The sequence below is a fragment of the Protopterus annectens genome, chromosome 5.part0, assembly GCF_019279795.1.
Source record: "Protopterus annectens isolate FY-2018-M chromosome 5.part0, PAN1.0, whole genome shotgun sequence".
NCBI classification, from domain to species: Eukaryota; Metazoa; Chordata; order Ceratodontiformes; family Protopteridae; genus Protopterus; species Protopterus annectens.
Window position 1 is genome coordinate 953,424,503 of NC_056735.1, and position 16,791 is coordinate 953,441,293.

General features: G+C 33.6%; 1 protein-coding gene across 1 annotated transcript in view; it reads left to right on the forward strand.

The window, feature by feature from the left end:
* Positions 1–6,265: 6,265 nt before the first annotated feature.
* Positions 6,266–16,791, forward strand: part of FDX1 (ferredoxin 1) — a 657,258-nt gene continuing 646,732 nt past the window's right edge. The window contains exon 1 of the mRNA XM_044072726.1: positions 6,266–6,323. The gene's annotated coding sequence lies outside the window, so the exon portion shown is untranslated. The remainder of the gene's footprint in view (positions 6,324–16,791) is intronic.

Consider the following 16,791-nt stretch of genomic DNA (forward strand, 5'->3'; position numbering starts at 1 on the left):
TGTTATGTTCAGGGAGGGTTTGTTTTGATTAATAAGCCTCGCCAGGAATTTAGATGACATGTGAGCCCATTCAGTGTAATTCGCTAAAGTTTTAATTTCTTGGTATGTTAGGTTTTCGGCAGTGAAATCATATAGCTTTTGTTTGAGTTGTGTTGTTTGACTTTCAGTTTCTTGATTAAAGGATGACTGGAGTTAGTATTCAAGCTTAATCATTTGATTTTTAAGATTGGCTTCCTCCTGGAGAAGTTTTTTTTTTTTTTTTATAACATGAAGCTTTACTTATAAAGGTACCTCTAATATGGATTTAATACAGGCCCAGTAAATGTCCATAGGTAAATGATTATAGAGTAAATTGTCCAAACCTTGGTCCAGGATGGGATCTATTTCTTGTAGAATTTCTTTTTTCCTTAATAGGTTAGAGTTAAGGACCCAGTTATACCCTCGGTTACTGTTAGTTTGATTGTCATCCTAATCAATAGTTAGGTTAATCTTAAAATGATCTGATAGGTATCTGGGTTCTAATGAAAGGAATTTTTGAATTTGGTAAATATGTTGGAAATGAGAAAGAAATCCAGCCTGGACCAAGACTTATGACACATGGAGTAGAAGGTATATTTATTTTTAAGGGATTTACTGGATTGGAATATATGGGGGTCAAATAGATTAAAGCCATTTTTAAGTTCCTTGAATGCTGATAAGGCATGGGTATTGTGTTTGGAATTTGTGTTGGATCTGTCAATATCAGGGTCTTGGACTGAGTTCCAGTCCCCTCCTAGTATATAATAATGATTGGGGAAGTCAAGCAGTATTTTATAAATAGACATTATAAATTTGTGTTGATTTACACAAGACGTGTATAGGTTTAATATTAAACTAGATTTGTCTAAACATGCTGGTTTAATTGTTATATAGCACCACCTTCCATTCATGCCCATATCATGTTTTATCATTTCACATTGGAAGTCAGTTTTAATAATAACCGCTACTCCTGAGTTATTTTGGGATTTGCCAGAGGCAATGATATTCTTAATCCATTTTTTCTTTAGGGAGGGTTTCTATTGCTCTGGTAGTATGTGGGTTTCTTGTAGGAGGATTCAGGGGGTTTTTGAGGGTGGAATTTGGTTTAGGTATGAGAATCATTTTGGATGCATTTAGATGTATATCACTTACACCATTGGAAGTAATGTGATTGAATAGATGGAGAAGAAAGAGAGATGATTTTTGTGGGAAAGCTTTGTAGAATTCGGCCGTAAGACCATCTGGACCTGGTAATTTGTTGGGTTTGAGTTTGTTGATTGTCATAATAATTTCTTGCTGAGAGATCAGGAAGGATACATTTTTTTGTTGATCTGGACTGATTTTGGGAAAAATTAATTGGTTTAAGAAGGCATGTAGGTCCTGTTTATTATGAGAGAGGTTTGGTGGACTGTAGGATTTTGTATATATACCTTCAAAGATACGTATGATATCTTGAGTAGTGTGATATAGTTTATCTTGGTAGATAAGTTCTGTTATGTTCAGGGAGGGTTTGTTTTGATTAATAAGACTCGCCAGGAATTTAGATGACATGTGAGCCCATTCAGTGTAATTCGCTAAAGTTTTAATTTCTTGGTATGTTAGGTTTTCGGCAGTGAAATCATATAGCTTTTGTTTGAGTTGTGTTGTTTGACTTTCAGTTTCTTGATTAAAGGATGACTGGAGTTAGTATTCAAGCTTAATCATTTGATTTTTAAGATTGGCCTCCTCCTGGAGAAGTTTTTTTTTTTTTTTTATAACATGAAGCTTTACTTATAAAGGTACCTCTAATATGGATTTAATACAGGCCCAGTAAATGTCCATAGGTAAATGATTATAGAGTAAATTGTCCAAACCTTGGTCCAGGATGGGATCTATTTCTTGAAGAATTTCTTTTTTCCTTAATAGGTTAGAGTTAAGGACCCAGTTATACCCTCGGTTACTGTTAGTTTGATTGTCATCCTAATCAATAGTTAGGTTAATCTTAGAATGATCTGATAGGTATCTGGGTTCTAATGAAAGGAATTTTTGTATTTGGTAAATATGTTGGAAATGAGAAAGAAATCCAGCCTGGACCAAGACTTATGACACATGGAGTAGAAGGTATATTTATTTTTAAGGGATTTACTGGATTGGAATATATGGGGGTCAAATTGATTAAAGTCATTTTTAAGTTCCTTGAATGCTGATAAGGCATGGGTATTGTGTTTGGAATTGGTGTTGGATCTGTCAATATCAGGGTCTTGGACTGAGTTCCAGTCCCCTCCTAGTATATAATAATGATTGGGGAAGTCAAGCAGTATTTTATAAATAGACATTATAAATTTGTGTTGATTTACACAAGACGTGTATAGGTTTAATATTAAACTAGATTTGTCTAAACATGCTGGTTTAATTGTTATATAGCACCACCTTCCATTCATGCCCATATCATGTTTTATCATTTCACATTGGAAGTCAGTTTTAGTAATAACCGCTACTCCTGAGTTATTTTGGGATTTGCCAGAGGCAATGATATTCTTAATCCATTTTTTCTTTAGGGAGGGTTTCTATTGCTCTGGTAGTATGTGGGTTTCTTGTAGGAGGATTCAGGGGGTTTTGAGGGTGGAATTTGGTTTAGGTATGAGAATCATTTTGGATGCATTTAGATGTATATCACTTACACCATTGGAAGTAATGTGATTGAATAGATGGAGAAGAAAGAGAGATGATTTTTGTGGGAAAGCTTTGTAGAATTCGGCCGTAAGACCATCTGGACCTGGTAATTTGTTGGGTTTGAGTTTGTTGATTGTCATAATAATTTTTTGCTGAGAGATCAGGAAGGATACATTTTTTTGTTGATCTGGACTGATTTTGGGAAAAATTAATTGGTTTAAGAAGGCATGTAGGTCCTGTTTATTATGAGAGAGGTTTGGTGGACTGTAGGATTTTGTATATATACCTTCAAAGATACGTATGATATCTTGAGTAGTGTGATATAGTTTATCTTGGTAGATAAGTTCTGTTATGTTCAGGGAGGGTTTGTTTCGATTAATAAGACTCGCCAGGAATTTAGATGACATGTGAGCCCATTCAGTGGAATTCGCTAAAGTTTTAATTTCTTGGTATGTTAGGTTTTCGGCAGTGAAATCATATAGCTTTTGTTTGAGTTGTGTTGTTTGACTTTCAGTTTCTTGATTAAAGGATGACTGGAGTTAGTATTCAAGCTTAATCATTTGATTTTTAAGATTGGCCTCCTCCTGGAGAAGTTTTTTTTTTTTTTTTATAACATGAAGCTTTACTTATAAAGGTACCTCTAATATGGATTTAATACAGGCCCAGTAAATGTCCATAGGTAAATGATTATAGAGTAAATTGTCCAAACCTTGGTCCAGGATGGGATCTATTTCTTGAAGAATTTCTTTTTTCCTTAATAGGTTAGAGTTAAGGACCCAGTTATACCCTCGGTTACTGTTAGTTTGATTGTCATCCTAATCAATAGTTAGGTTAATCTTAGAATGGTCTGATAGGTATCTGGGTTCTAATGAAAGGAATTTTTGTATTTGGTAAATATGTTGGAAATGAGAAAGAAATCCAGCCTGGACCAAGACTTATGACACATGGAGTAGAAGGTATATTTATTTTTAAGGGATTTACTGGATTGGAATATATGGGGGTCAAATTGATTAAAGTCATTTTTAAGTTCCTTGAATGCTGATAAGGCATGGGTATTGTGTTTGGAATTGGTGTTGGATCTGTCAATATCAGGGTCTTGGACTGAGTTCCAGTCCCCTCCTAGTATATAATAATGATTGGGGAAGTCAAGCAGTATTTTACAAATAGACATTATAAATTTGTGTTGATTTACACAAGACATGTATAGGTTTAATATTAGACTAGATTTGTCTAAACATGCTGGTTTAATTGTTATATAGCACCACCTTCCATTCATGCCCATATCATGTTTTATCATTTCACATTGGAAATCAGTTTTAATAATAACTGCTACTCCTGAATTATTTTGGGATTTGCCAGAGGAAATGATATTCTTAATCCATTTTTTCTTTAGGGAGGGTTTCTATTGCTCTGGTAGTATGTGGGTTTCTTGTAGGAGGATTAAATTAGATTTGGATTTGAATATCAACTGTAGAAGTAGTTTTCTTTTTTTTTTTTTTCGAGTTGGATCCCTTTCAAATTCCAAGAATCAAATAACCACATACCTACTATTACAACTCTGTGTCAGTAAAGGATGAGTGTGATGGGCATAGTTGGTACAGTAAATGTAAGCGGTAGAACACTGACATATAACTATTCCTGCATCAAAGTTGTGCCTATTCACTAAACTACTATGCCTGGAAGAGATGGGGTAATTGGATGACAAAGAGTTATAACAGGAGTTAAAGCAGAAATGGTTAGGTGGAAATCTTCTTGTTACTAGTGCTTTGATAACTTTTAGACCTATATTAAAACATATATAGTACAGATAACAAACAGCATGCATACCTCTAAACCTCTTAGTGCAAGAAATCTGGAAAACGCCTAACAAATTGGGGGACAAAGGCACAAAAATAGGGACATATTTTAAATATTGCTCTTTTAAACTTAGAAAGTTGTTAAGGTAGCAGGGTCTGTTTTAACATACATTTTCTGAGGATTTGAAGTCTGAAACTCAAATGTCATTATTTAGTGACTTTTGTCTTCAGATCATCCCAGTGATTTGCCAGAAAACCACAAATGTTATGAAGAATCGACCAAAAATATAAGGCAAAAATCTGGACATTCTGCGAAAATCTGTACTGTTGAGAGGTATGACAGCATGTCTTCCTATTTTAACTTCTTCTAGTCTTCTAGCTTTCTGTAGTTTTTGAATTATGTGGGAAAGTAATAGGGGGAAGTATAGTTTGCTGTAGTGAAATAGAATATCCCCAAAAATTGGTGTAAGGTGAGAGGGTTCTTAGAGTTGGTTAAGGTAGTGTAAACATTTACATAACCCTGAGATCTTGTTGACTAGTGCGTCTTGATTGGGGTATTAAGCTGTGTTATTAATTAGAAAGCTAATACCAGTCATTTAAATAATTGTCACTGGTGGTATTAATGTATAACAAAATGTGTCAGGTTAAATGTTAGTGCTTCCAGGTATATTTCTCGTCTCTGGTCTAGATGTTTCAGGGTAATAAAACCACAGATTTATATGTTGTTAGTTGTATATCAAATGAGGTATTACTATATTAATAATATACTGTTGTTAAAGTCTAGTACACTCAAGAACATATTGAGAAATTTTTTTTCAAAGAGGTGGTTAGTCATAAAACAATAAGAAAATCAGAGCATATATAATACTTATGCATTCTATATCATTTATCAAACTTATAAAGCATTTAACATCACAATTTGTTCCATTTACTATTTTTAACATCATGTATCTGCCAACTAAGGCGAGGGTATTATTATAATTAGAAACATCACATTAACAAGTTTAGAATGAATATCTTAGGTATGCTAGTTATTTGGATAGATAGACATGAAAGTAATAGTATACACATTTTCATTTGTTTTTTTTTTTAATTCTTTACTTCCCTTTTTCATTGCCCTTTCCTCATCTTCCCTTTTCTTTCTTCATTCATGAAGCTTGTAATGCATTGCTATATAAGAAGGGAAGAGAAAAAAAAAAAACACGCACACAGTCTAGTATTCATAGTTGTTGTCCAAGTCTGATAAAACTTGTATGTGGAGTTATTTATAGAAGTATAGGCAAAAATAGCATATAAAAATAGGTTCCAGCAGTTTTAATTATCAAAAGAAAGAAATGTCATGCCTTACTTTGTATTGCAATATACAGTTTGTAGGTATTCGCATTGTTCCATGTGTGGTTGAGTAGAATACCAGGGCAGAGAATATTGAGAATGAAAAGATTGCTGTACTGACCACTAGATGGGAGTGTAATCTGTTATTAGATGGCAAGACTAGCTTGTGAAGCCAAGGCAAATGTGCTGGAGAATGACTACAAACTGAAGTAAATCAAAACTGATGATTTCCTGGTTAACTTGTGTTATTCTAGATCGAAAACAATAGCTGTATTGTAAATCCAACGTTAATAATGCAGTTCTTGCAGATTTCCTTTTCTTGCTTGCATGAAAACGTCTATAATTTGGTAGTAGCACTTTAAGAAAAATATGCTTCTGGGAAGTTAGGTTCAGGGGTTAAACAGGAAGTGACTGGCAGATTGAGATGGCTGGATCCCCTTACACTGTATTAATGGAACCAGAGAGTAATTTTCAGCCGAGAAATCTGCAGATTATTTCTCTTGGATTACAAACAGTACCAAAATGGTGAGCAGCTTATTTTTACCTTATTTCAGTTGCATTCACTCGTCTGCAATTAGCAATCATCTTATTTATGCCACAATGTTGCTTTTTTTCATTTTATTTACTATTTTTGGTAGTAGGTGGTTCAGGAACTGAGTGAATTTAAGAATGATTTCTTTGCTTCTGAGGTGTTGCTGACATTGTATTTGATCCCCTGATGCTAAAAGTGAAGTGTGTGCGGGTATTTCATTTGGAATCTGATTTGCTTTTGTATCAAAAAGCTACAAAATGGAGATATATTTTGACGTTCCATTTTAATTTGTAGAGGAAGATATTGGGCAAAAAGTATTTTATTTCCATTCCAGATTACGTTTCTTTCTTTTTTTTTTTTTTTTTTTTTTGCAGATGTAAGGATTCTGGTTGCATGTTGGAAATTAAGCAATTTTACATATACTAGTTGTGGTTTAGTGGAGTCTAATGATGGGCATAAGGCTCAGTGTGGTCTTTTTATTGTTATTTGGCTTGCTTCAGTGGTGTTTTCAAGTAGAGCCCCAAATATAGCCAGAATTGTTTCCAGTAGTTTGTTTTGCTCAATACTTTCTGGTATACCTCTCAAGATGATATTATTACGTCTGGATCTTGTTTCTAGGTCCAGGATTTTTTGCTGCATTTCTTGTATAGATTTATTGTAAGCTTTAGATTCCTTCTGGAGTTCTTCGATTTTAGTTTCATTTTCAAAGATTCTGGCTTCTGATTTTTCCATTCTGGTTGGAATGTGGTTAATGGAATCCCCAAAAGATTTTAGCTGGTCTGAGAAATTTTGTATGGCTAATTGTAGAGGCTGTAGAGCAAGTTTTAGGTTATCAAGGTTTGTAGATTCAGTTTTATTTTTACTGGATGATTTAGTGGTTTCTTGTTGTTTTCCAGTTCTAGGCCTTTTAGTATTAATGTCTTTTTCTGGAGATATAAGTGCTGAAAATGTAGTTTTAGCAGTTTGTGAGTCCATGGTATCTGAGTCAAATGGTATTATTTCTCTTTTGTTGTTTTAGAAGATGCAAGAAGGTATTTGGCCTTCAGGTGTTTCAGTCAGCCAGCAAGCAGAGCACATGTGAAGGAATCCTGGCAGTATCAAAGCTAATCTTCCTTTTTTCAGTATTCTCCTCTGTTTTTTGGTAGTTTTTCCAAGTTGTAGCAGTTAGTCTTGATGACTATCAAGTTTTATTTTTTCCCTGGACTGAGATTTTTGTCAGAAAAATTAGTTTTTTATATTGGTATTTGGAGAGCTAGGTAACTGCAGTATTTATAGTTTGGCGGCCATTTTGGATCATGGTTGATATTAATTCTTATATCACCAGGTTAAGTCCTCTAGTGAAAGCACAAACGTCTTATTATCTATCGCTAACTTTTTGCCCTCTTGCAATTTAATCAATACACCACTCTTAAACACTACTTCTCATCTTTATCTTACTTTTAACTGCCATACCACTCTTGTGCATTCACTATGTGTGTAGGTTATAAACCTTCTAGATACACTAATAAGGAATAGGCAGCCTAGATAGAACTAATCCTATACCATTTTCTCACTCAGTGTTATTACCACCATCCTCCTACACAATACTAATATTTTGCCTCCTACATAATTTTGTAACTTACTTCTCAACTATACCCTTCATTATATCGCACTTGAACTCTTTACAAACCTTTTTGTACTGAAATATAAGAACATTAAACTTCTTTACAACATTTTCCCTTCTACAGTATAAATCCATTTACATCCTGCAAGAATTTAGAGCTACCAGAACGATATAGACTTTTACATATTGATATAAATACTTTACTGTATATAACTGTCTTGTAACTGTTTTTTTTTTCTCCTGTGAAATGTAACTGTCACTTTCTGAGAACTGTTCAAAACTCACTTGTTAATATGAGTGTACTGTGATGGAGCTTTTCTCCCCAAGCCTCTGTTGAACATGGGTTCTGCTCAGTTGGACTTTCCTGGTCAACAAAGACAAATACATAAATACTGAGGATGTGTGTTCTCTTATGTTCATGTCAGCAGGGGGATATCCTAAGCAAAAGGCATAGGTCTCCACTATGAAGGTGATAAGATACATGGAAGAGAAGTAGAGTTGTTGTAGTCTTTGGCTATAAAAGAAGTCTCAAAGCCATCTGATTCTCTTTGTCAGGGGGTTTTGTATCTTTTTGAAATCCAAAAGATGTTATGTTAACTGGTTACAGAACAGGATATTATACTGTAGAACTGGTTTGATATGTGTTGTGCTGTGTAAAGCAGGGCAGTTATCTCCTTGGCACAATTCTCAATCCCACAGAGGATCAAGCAGACAACTCCATATGCTTTGCAGTGGCACAGTTTATATTAGTATCAAATAAAAAGTCATCATCCAAGGATACCAATGTCTTCACTACTCTGTTAGCTTTTTAATGTTGCCTATCAACAGTGTTTAGTGCTTGTGAGAGATTTTTTGCCAATTCTGAGGATGTTGCAATTTTTCAACATTGAAGGCAAAGCAATTTTTAATGCACCATTCATCTGTAATATTATTATTATTATATTGCTACAACCACAAATGCATGTTACATAAAAAAAAGTAGTACATAAAATAAAAAAGAGTACAAAAGTTAGACAAAAAGGAAAGGCAAAGAAAAGACCTGAAATGTATAACAGAGACAGGCAGTATAAAGGAGAGAGACAGAGGGAATTAATCCAACATCTCATGAGAATAAATATAAATTATAAGAAATGAAAAACAAGCATTTAATGATAACTTGGGTAATGGTACAGACCACAGTTATCTAATATGAATCTTTTAAATACCAAAGTTGCTAAAAAAATCTTAGTCTAAATCTGTTTAGGAACCCTTCTAACATATAAAACAAAAATGTCTCTGTTATTAAAGGCACATCATATTCAATAATACATTAATCCACATTTGCATGTGTCTCCAGCAATCTCATTTTGAATGACAGGCCCAACAATAATATAACAAATCTGAATCACATGAATTACAGTGCTAACAATCTGAGTCTCTCATGTAGTTCATAAGACACAATCAAGGTGAAGTATAGTGGATACTATACAAAACTTTATACTGAATTGATACATTCCATACTGAGCCATAAAGTAGGGTTGTCTTCACCTTCACTAAGCTACTTCTCCAAACTTCTATGTTATAATTAGTTTTAATAATTCCTGTTTCATTTTCCTAGAAAAAAAATGATACTTTATGTGAAGGTCGAAAGGATTCTTAAGCTACAGACCTGTTTCATTTTCCCCAGCATTTCTTCACTGTATTTGAGGACTCATTTAAAAAGCAACGCTTTTGTGTATAATATGTCCATAACATCCAAAATATTTGCTTTTCTGGTTTTATATTCCTGCCAGGTAGTGATGTTTAAACTGGTTAGAAAAAATTGATTTGAGGAGAAAAATCTGTATGTGTTTCCCAAGGAGCCACAACTCTCTGGGCAAAAGCATCTATGTCCAGAGCATAAAGGTTAAGATATTAGATGGCAGAATTATATCAACTTGGTAGCATACAATCCCAAGTAGACCTCTATCATGTTTTAATATTAGTAAATGCATGGTTATCATAATATTGACTAAGTATATTAATGAATTAATGAATGCACAAGTTAAAATATATTTAAAGATACCCCACACTGCCAAGTCGTATTGATCTATAGGAGCACAAAATACATGTATTTGAGGAGCTCTTCCTCTCCATAAAAACTTAGAGGTGGGTCACATTCTGTTATACCATAGACATTGGGTGATACTAGTAAATTTTGTAAGAGAAACAAAAACATTGGGAGAATAAACATTTTCACTCTATTAACCTGACCCAAAAGGGAAAATATTTTACATTGATGGAATTTAATCTAGGTTTAATTTTATTATAGCATTTACTTTAAGTTACAAAAACTATTTTATCATAATCAGTGGTGTACACTACACCTAAAATATAAATTTATCTATGAAGAAACTACTTCTTGTCTGGTCATCTGTCTTGTAGTCATTGTAGTATACAACATCATTCTTTCCAACTTCTCATAGTTGGTTAATATCCAACACTATCATTGGCAGATGCAAAAAATATTTTAATTTATTCATATACTCATTAAATGCTTTAATCAAAGTATCATTGCATAAGAAATATGTGTAAGTACATCATTGTAAGTTAGGATTCCAGTGACTATATTATGAACTTGGTATAAAAGTAATGCTGAAAGGGGATAACTTTGTCTTAGATTGGTTATTAAAGCAATTTTTTCAGAGTGTTTCCCATTAATTTTGATATATGTATGTGTCTTCATATATAAACATTTTGAATTAATATCATTATTATTATTTTTTTGTGGAAGGGCATAATATTCTAAGACCTTCCAAATATGTGCTCTATTTACAAGATCAAACATTTTTCAAGTGTTCACTTTTAATAAATCACTTACTGGGGGTAAAATCTACTGAACTGAATATAATAGCTTAAAGGTATTTTTTGCCTTCTTGCATGAATCTTCAAGGACAAAAAATAAATTAAGATCTGTGCAATATATTATCACACTGGCATGCATTTTGTTTTCGTTATGGCTCTTGCAATAATATGATAGCCTAAATTCAGAATACATATGGGCCTATAAACCTTCTGGTAGTATGACAGCTTTTCTTTCCTTTTTAATCAATATTATTTCTACTTCCTGCATAGTTGCTAGGATTATTCAATTAGGAATGGTCATATAATTTATTAGCTAAAGTAAATAAGACGACAGTTCATCTTTAAATGGCATATAAAGTTCTGCAATTAATCCATTAGGACCTGGACCTTTAATTATTTAAAGAGGATATACTCTGATGGTATGTCACAATTGTGAGATATATTTAAAGTCCTTAAATAATTTTTGTGAGATCTCATTAAACCAGTCCTATTTTTTCATCATGTGATGAATTCATATTACATATAGTTTTGAAATAGCTAACCAATACATTATTAATCTTGTGAAGAATATTCCATCCCATATATACTTTTAATTTTCATAATTATATTCTTATGGTGTCTTTCCTACATTGGTAAGCTAATACATTAAGTAATTTATTACTATATAAATAACTATGTTTAAATTAAGCATTACCTTTTGTGTCTTTTGAATAAACTTCACATCTTATTTTCTCATTTGAAACCTTTTCCAGTCTGCAATGTATGTATTATAACTCACTGATAGTAATTTATTCAAAAATACAAATCTGTTTGTCTAAGTATTTTGCTTTTTGATGTAGTCTGCTCATTTTCTTATCTGCCAGGTTATCACATGACCATAAATTACAGCCTTAAATGCATCCTACTTATAATTAAAAGAAGTTGCTGCAAAAAAGATAACTTTTACCACATTTGTTTATATTATCTCTGATCTTTTCACAAGAATCAGTACAGAGTTACATCATCTGCCATACATTCTTTTCTCGCAATTCTTCTTCTTTTGATTTAATAGACTAGAATAGTATAACTAAAGCCATGTGATCTTAAAATGGACAAAATGTTTGTGTATTAATGTGCCCCTTTTGAATCAGATTGTAAATTCTTAAACATAATTTAGCTACACGGGAAATATGGGCATATTCCCTTATATTAGGAAATTTAACTCAGCAACTGTTGTATAAATCTTCTCGGATTAAACAGGTTGCAGCAACTTCCTATGAGTCACATGATACAATTTTTTGGAGGAATGGAATGATCTAACCAAGTTTAATATAGAATTCTCGTCTCCTCCAATAATTGTTACAGTTAATCTTGCAAACCTTCACTGATGCTATCTAAAAACATCTGAAACTCAAAGAATATCCATAAACTGACCCTACTGTCATATACATAGTATCAGTTTTCAATGAAACTGCTATTACGCCACCCATGACTTTTTTTAGTAATAATCATAACATAAGCAGTCTTAGATATACCATGGTGTTATACACTGCTTTCATCCATTTATGCTTTTTACACATATAAGAACACTACTTAAGTTATCACTGATATGAAAAGGTATGTGGAACACTGATGTTAACAGGTTCTATATTAGATTCTCGAAAGCCGACAATGTTGAATCTGACATTGTTGACATGAGAATAGTGAAAGTGCCGAATATTGAACAAGAAAATGGAAATCTCGGTAAGGGGAGATTTCCGTTTACTTCAATGTAGTGCGGTCTTGGAGTTGGTATATTTAAGTAGCGGGGGTGTGGGGGGCACAGGTGGGCTTGCCCCCCTGCCTACACCATTTAGTTTTTTTTTTTTTTTCTGAACATTCGATGTTTTAACAGTTCGATCACTAAAGATCAACCTTTAGTGATTCGAACTGTTAAATATTCGATGTTCTAATATAGACCCATGTTAACAGACATTAATTTAATTTGCATATGTACTTATTCATATAAAAATCACATACCTTCATTCACAGGGGAAACGAGTAGCTCACAAAAGATAATAGGCACCACTCAATGCATTCACTGCTGAGAATTTGAAAAAAAAAAACTACGAGGAAAAAGAAAACAGAAATGCTTCAGATAGAAAACCACTGCAATGTTCAATGCTCATGAGGTAATAATGAATTACATAAGCCATGCAGAAATATCCAGGGAATCAGAGCTATATTATTCCAAGGACAGAAAGTCCATGCCTGGCTTCAGATTCCATGGTAAAGATCAAAGGAACTGTTTTCTCCTTTAATTTCACAGGATAAATAAAAGTTGGCATGATCTGCTTTTATGATAGTTTGCTTGTCTTATGTCTGTAACTGCACAATGATGTTGTAAAATATTGTAGGGCAAGTCATCAAAGATTGAAAATGAATCACTTTCTAGATGAAGTCTCATTTTTCTTACTTTGGCATAAAGTATTCATTCTTTGACATTATTCTTTATAAATTTCATTATAAAACGTCTGGGATCTTTTTTTTTTGCGGTGTTCAGGCTATTAAGGAATGATGTTCTGTGGTAGTGGTTAAGCTCAATTTTTTATATAATCTTCATTTAACACTGAATTATAAATGACTTGTCCTCCATTCCTTTCTTTTTATCTTTATACTTTAGGTACACTAAATATTTTTAAGTTTTTCTTATACATTCTAGCTTCAAAATCAATCAACTTATTTTGTAGTAAAATTTGCTCTTTTTCAAAAAAGTCTAATATCTCCACATCAAGCTCTGAAGATGAAACCTAATCCTGAAGTTCTGTTAACTGAGTGACTTTGTCACATTGTCTCCTTCTCTCTCTCTCTCCCTTCAACATCTCTGATCTCTGATGGTATATTGCAGTTGTGAGTTATTACTGATTTTCATTTACAAATTATCCATTTTATTAAAATAATGTGGAGTTTTGCAGACAAGGAACTGACAGATGGTTCATTAGCACCACCATTATTCATTGTGCACATGATGCTTGCATCTTCTCTGTAGAGTAATTTTATCAGGTTTATCTACTTTACAGTAGTCAGTAGTATCTCTGGCTGAGGGCTGTATCTCACTTGTTTTAATTGTAGTTATTCCTTCTCACTATATAATATAATGCTACCAGCGATACTTATCATACAGACAGACTCTGGAGTACCTTCCAAGTTAAGGTAATAACCACTTCTGAAACTCATGATTAGTTAACTGCATGCTCTACCTTCAGCTCATTGTTTCTTTGACAAGCTTCAGCTATTGCTATATTTTTTAACATCTTAGTGCTGGAACTTCTTTTAGAATATTTAGAAGAAACTGCTTTTTTACTTTTTTTTAAAAGTCTGCTTTGGATTAGACACACAGTTTTAATAAAACATTTATGTCCCTTCTGACAATAGAAAAAGAAACTGGTTTGTCTACATTTTGAGGATGAACAATATTAAGAAGGTTTTAAAAATTGCTAACATATTACTCAACTTGTGTATAAAATTTTAATACAAAATTGCTTCTGAAAATAATTTTTTTCATCCTCTTGTAATTTTGAAAAAATAACTTTCCTCGTGAAAGTAAACGGAATCTATATATATATATATATATATATATATATATATATATATATATATATATATATATATATATATATATATATATATAGGTTCCATACACTAGATCAAATTTTCACTAATTCGAAATAGTGCATGGAATGCTCACTGCAGCGAAAGTGCACCTAAGCGAAGTTCAGTACAACGAACAGGTGCTGTACTGAACTTCCAAGCACTACTCATGGACCTTAGGGTTAGGGCATGGGTCATAGTAAGCGAGCTATCCCCTTACCATGACCCGTGCCCTAACCCTAAGGCCTGTGATGACTGCAGCGCAGTGAAGGACATAGCAATGTTCTCCACTACGGTGCGATAGTCACGAACCTTAGGGTTAGGGCATGGTTTAAGGTAAGGGGATAGCTTTACTAACTATCCCCTTACCCTAACCTGTGCCCTAACCCTAAGGTCCGTGACTATCGCACCATAGTGGAGGACATAGCTTCTTTTTTATGTCCTCTACTGTGCTGCAGTGTTTTCGGTGAAGTGCACTTACGCAAAAGTACACTTTCATTAAAGTGAACTTTCGCAGAACAAGGCTTACTATTACAAGTTTGAAGTAGTGAACTTTCGTTCTTGTAAGAGGAATCCATGTATATATATATATATATATATATATATATATATTTATATTATATATATATATATATATATATATGTGTGTGTGTGTGTGTGTGTGTGTGTGTAAATAATTGGGCAGCAATCATAATATTCTTGTTATCAGTAGTTTGAAAATATTGCCAATTCCTGTTGGTTATCACCCTCTGTATGAATGAAGGCTTCTGTACATTCACCCATAATTTTTTCAAGTTAACTGTTCCTTAGAAACAACATTAAAATATTATCTGTAGTTTTTAAGACACATCAACTTTTAAATAAAATGCTTCTGTTTGAATTTCACTATACATTATAAAATATCACATTCTTTATATATCAGATTAGCAATTGCTGGTTAAACAAGAATCAAACCTAGAGTCTTCTGACTAGCCTAATCATGATTCAGTACTTAGCCTTTAATGCAGATGCTAAAAAACATTGTACTTTACCTGTTCATATTTTAACTTTAACACAAGTAAACATTTCTTCTTATCATATCCTACTTTCCCTTAGTTGCTTTTATCTGTTTGATAAAAATCTCAAATGTAACCTGGCATGATGGTGATGTTTTTTTGCCTTCTGTCTACATTATTCCCAGGATTCATTAAGCTCCATGCGGTAATAGTGTTATTCCTGCACGGAGCGAATCATGGCCGTGTAGAGTAGCAGTGTGCTTTGCATATTAATGAAGGTGCACTGCTGTATGCTCTACACGGACACAATGTATGCACGAGTGCAGGGGGCATGTCCGTGCAGTACAGGGACACTAAGCATGCCACCTGCACTCAGAAAGTGCCATATGGCACTTTCTAAGCCATAGTGGCATAATATTAGAGTGTAGCTCTAATATTATGCCAGTATTTCAGTGTCCGTGGACACCAAAATGTAAAATAAATAATTTCCCAGGATTGAAAAAATAACTTTCCTCGTGAAAGTAAAATAATTTCAGTGTCTGCGGACACTGAAATAAAACTGGCAAACAGGAAAGCAATATAGGAGGTGTGTCCAGCTTCTGTAACACACCCCCTGTATTGCTAAAGTGCCGTATGGCACATCGGCATCCTGCAGAAGCAGGAAATGTGTGCAGATGTTCACTATACCTGTCAACCAGACAGATTTTTGCAGAATGTCCAGATCTGCATACCGCTCAACCTCTTAATGCCAGAAATCTGGACAAAGCTTAACAAATGGGGGGCCAAATAGGGACATATCTTAAATATTGCCCTCATAAACTAAGTTGCTAGAGAATAACAGGGTTTGTTTTAACATACTGAAGGATTTGAAGTCTAAAACTCAAATGTTATGTCATTATTTAGGGACTTCAATCCTGAGATCATCCCAGTGACTCCAGGAAAAAAGAGGAACAGGCCAAAATGATAATTGTGCAGAAAGCAATGCGCAAACTCCCACAGTAAATAAAAATAAAACACATATGCAATATTTTTTTTCTGTCTGCAATAAAGTTTAAGCGTAGCTGAGCGGGAGTGTGCATCATGCAGCTATGCTCAGCTTAGCTTACATATCCCAATGAACTAAATAGAAATATATGGCCAAAACAGTGTAAAGTGAAATAGCGTAGTCGTTAGAGCTTTCACTTAACAAACAGACATTTGCAGTTTTAGTCCCCATTCAGACCATTCATTTTTATCTGGTAAAAAAGTACAAAAATATATTTTTTATTAGTAGGTAGTGAATAATGTATATATTTGTTAACCAGGGTAGTGTAGCAGGTCCAAATGTGAGGTGTCAGTATAGTACAGGTGTGAAACCCCCATATAAACACAAGGGTCCCATACAGCATAGCCACAAAAGAATGTATTGTAATGAAAGAACATAGGGGGATA